The sequence below is a fragment of the Sturnira hondurensis genome, unplaced genomic scaffold, assembly GCF_014824575.4.
Source record: "Sturnira hondurensis isolate 20B ecotype Veracruz unplaced genomic scaffold, ASM1482457v3 Scaffold0007797, whole genome shotgun sequence".
NCBI lineage: Eukaryota > Metazoa > Chordata > Mammalia > Chiroptera > Phyllostomidae > Sturnira > Sturnira hondurensis.
The window spans coordinates 1,988,763-1,992,029 of NW_028080428.1; the positions used below are offsets into that span (position 1 = coordinate 1,988,763).

The 3,267-nt window shown below is 58.2% G+C and overlaps 1 long non-coding RNA gene across 1 annotated transcript; it reads right to left on the minus strand.

The window, feature by feature from the left end:
• Window positions 1-1,131: 1,131 nt before the first annotated feature.
• On the minus strand, window positions 1,132-2,992 carry LOC118991725 (uncharacterized). The gene is made up of 2 exons (XR_005067464.1): window positions 2,853-2,992; window positions 1,132-2,107 (listed from the first exon to the last, which is right to left on the minus strand). It is a non-coding gene; the product is annotated as an uncharacterized LOC118991725 (long non-coding RNA).
• Window positions 2,993-3,267: the final 275 nt, after the last annotated feature.

Genomic DNA, 3,267 nt, shown 5'->3' on the forward strand with positions numbered 1-3,267 from the left:
GGCCCCCCTGGGTGGCCTGGTAACCACAGCTGTAAGTGAAGGCGCAGAAATTCCTGGACTACCCTGGAAGCTGAGGGTCTCCCCTTCGAAAGAAGGAGGTCAGGTTAGTGTGAAACGGCTGACACACAGTCTGCCTTTGGAAAAGTCCTTCAACTACAAACAAGTCAGCTATTAACTTTAAGTAGGGCAGAAAGGAAAGCAGTTACTATGGCAACATCTTTGGCAGCCTCTTTTCCTTCTTCCTCAGGTTCAAAACAACAGCTTCCAGCAGGTTCCCGGTGGAGGTGGGGAAGGCTCACCCAGCAACTCGAGCCCAGCAACTGCAGTCGGCCAATCTCCTGCTAGGTTTCAGTGGCAAGAGGCAGTGGCAGCCAATGAAGAGGCCTAGAGCTTGTGTCATAGGCCTCAAAGCCAGGCTGGAATAACCAGAAGGCAGGCACACGTGACCGTTTCCATGGTGACCTCCCTTCGCTACTCAGACTGGTCCTATTTATGAGTACTGGAAAATTCCACCCAGCCTTCAGCCTGATTTTGTTAGCTTCTCTGCCTGCTTCCTGCTTCCAGCGGGAGGGGCGGGGGATGAAGTCACTGCCAGTGTTTAACCCCCTCACCCGGAGGCGTCTGGGCTTCAGGGCGAGGGAAGACAGCCCAAGTCCAAGCTGGGAGCCACCACCTGTAGCATACATCATGAGCTGAAACTGTACCAGGCTCCTGATGACCTCATAGCCCCAGTAAAGGGCACGCCACTAACCGCCCTTGTTTCACTGAGGAGTGAACTTGAACCAGAGAGGTTAGGTAACTTGCCGATGTCACAGGCTCAGGCTCGGAGTTCTCTCTTGGGGCCCTTCTCTCCAAGACAGCTCCCTAAGGCTTGAAGTCTTATAGGACCAGATGCGGCAGGGGATGGGGTGCAGAGGAGGGAGAGAGCCATGGTTTTCATGGGAGCTGAAGGAAGGCCTCACCAGCCAGGAGGGCGACTTTTAGGCTGAGGGGAAGAATAAGGAGGAAACACAAGTTGGTTCCAGGGTACCCTAGGCTGGAGCTGAGGGTGTCGTGGTGGGCGAGGCCAGACAGGCCCAGGGGAGGCTGAGGCCAGGGCCCAGGGCCTGGTCCTTATTTTTCAGCCCATGGAACTGGCTGTGCTGGGATCCAGGCTGGGGGCAGGGAAGGAGGGAGGGCCTGCAAACATGACTGCCAGACTCCTACTGGGAAAGTGTTGGCTGGGGCTGCTGGCAGATCTGAGAACCAGCGGCTGGGACGTGGAGTGAGGTGGGCTTCCCAGAGTCCCCAGCTCCAGGTGCAGGCCACACAGGGTCAACTTTGTGGATGCTACATAAGCAGTGTGCGAGCTACTCTGAGCTGAGGCAGGGCTACAGGAAGACTCCCACTCTGTTTTCAAGGATGTTAAATGACAATGACAAACAACAAAAGTCATATGCCGTAGCTTAAGGTTACAACAGATGAGTCACTGAGTGAAGGGTGTGATGACAGAGTGCTCTGGAGGTCACTGAACCACAAAGGCCCCAGCCCTGCAGGAAGGACTGGCCACTCGGCCGCCTGCAGGAGGAGACTGGACTTGGCTCCTACCGGGTGGGGCTCCCACCTTCAGGAACAGGTGTGTCCTTGGGGGAAAGATGGCAGTTGGCGCCTGTCCTGTGAACTAGGGACCTGGCAGCAAATGGGGCTAGAAGGGGGACGCCAGCGCTCTGGCCCCAATTCAGGGTGGGCCAGTAAGTGATGAGGATCTGGGACAATGAGGAGGGGTGACTGTGTGGGACTTCGATGATCTCTAGCCCACTGGTGTCTGCTGGGGCCAAAGGGCCTCAGCTGCAGTCTTTGCTGAAGCACAACAGCCATGGAAATTTCCACCCAGCTCTTCTCCCAGCACTGCTCTCCGCTCCTCCCCCTGCCCAGGCGCTGCTGAGTCTGAAGTTCCGTCTGGAGCAGGCTGCAGGCTGAAGAGGCCCAGGAGCCTCAGAGACGCCATGACAGCCACAGAGGGTTGGTCTGGTGTGGGCAGGTCAGAACTTCAGGCACACAGGGTGCTGGGCCACCATGGAAACCGGAGTTGTCACATTTCTGACTGGTCCCAGAGGCCCCAGGATTCCTGCCCCGGGGAAGGCAAAGGGGAGTGGTGACTTCGACCGTCCTGTCGGCATTCCCGAGCCTGGTCAGCTCCCCATGGCTGTGCCCCTCAGACAGAGGGCAAGGCAGCAGGTCCAGAACAAGCCCAGGGACAGAAAGAGCGGGGTGCACCCCTTCTGGCTCTGTTTCCTTGGGGGCAGTAGTCTGTATGTTTACTTCTAGCAGCTCCCAAGTGGAAGACGTGACTTCCGTGTGAGAGTGGAGCTGGGGAGACGCCAGCAGCTCCCTCGCAGCCCGCCCCCCCACCTCTCCTTACCCTGGGCTCTCAGCTCTGCCCATCTCCAGTTAGGTTCTCCCACAACAGCACAGCTGGGCGGGGCGGGGTGGCCGGGGGAGGGGAGCCCCAGCCTTCCGGTAGTGAGGTGGGTTACCAGACAGAACAAAATGATGTCTGTGCAGCGGCGGCATCCTCCCACAGCTGGGAGAGGCGTAGGCGTCTCCCTCAAGCTGACACAGACATGCCTCTCCCACCATGCCTGAGGTAGCCTTGGTGTCCCCACCCTCCGGCCAGCCAGGCCACAAACCCTGCATTCCCACTGATCGTCATGTTAACAAACACAGTATCACCCAGAAAAATACAGGCTGCGCTGAGCTCGAGGGTAAGGTAGCTAAGGGGTGGAGGTGCCAGATGACTGGGTGTGCTGGTCAGAAAGGCCCTTGCAGAGGAGCCATGTCTAGACAGGGCAGCGAGGATGAATGAGTCTCACCTGAAGGGTTGGAGGTGCACGCCAAGCATATGTGTCCTCCAGAGTGAAAAACACGGGCCTGGAGAGGGCCAGGGCTGCTGCAGACAGAGGGGAGGGGACCAGAGTGGGACGCCAGAGAGCCTCATGCAGAATCTCTCTACCTGTGTTCCTTCTTTCGTCCCGAGGCCACCGCCCACCCCAACCCAGGCCTCCATGACCTCTGGCCGGGGCTGCTCTCCCCACCCCTCTTTCGTCCCCTCTGCCACTTCTCCCAGCTCAGCCACCTTGCAAAGAGCAGCCACACATTTCCCAAAGCCAGGGCCTCTCCCAGCTCAGAAGTCATCCTCCTGGCTGAAGAGCAGGGTCCAAACTCCCTCTCCAGGTAACTCAAGCCCTCTAGTCCTCCCTTCCTGCCTCCTCTACTTTCTAGTGTGTT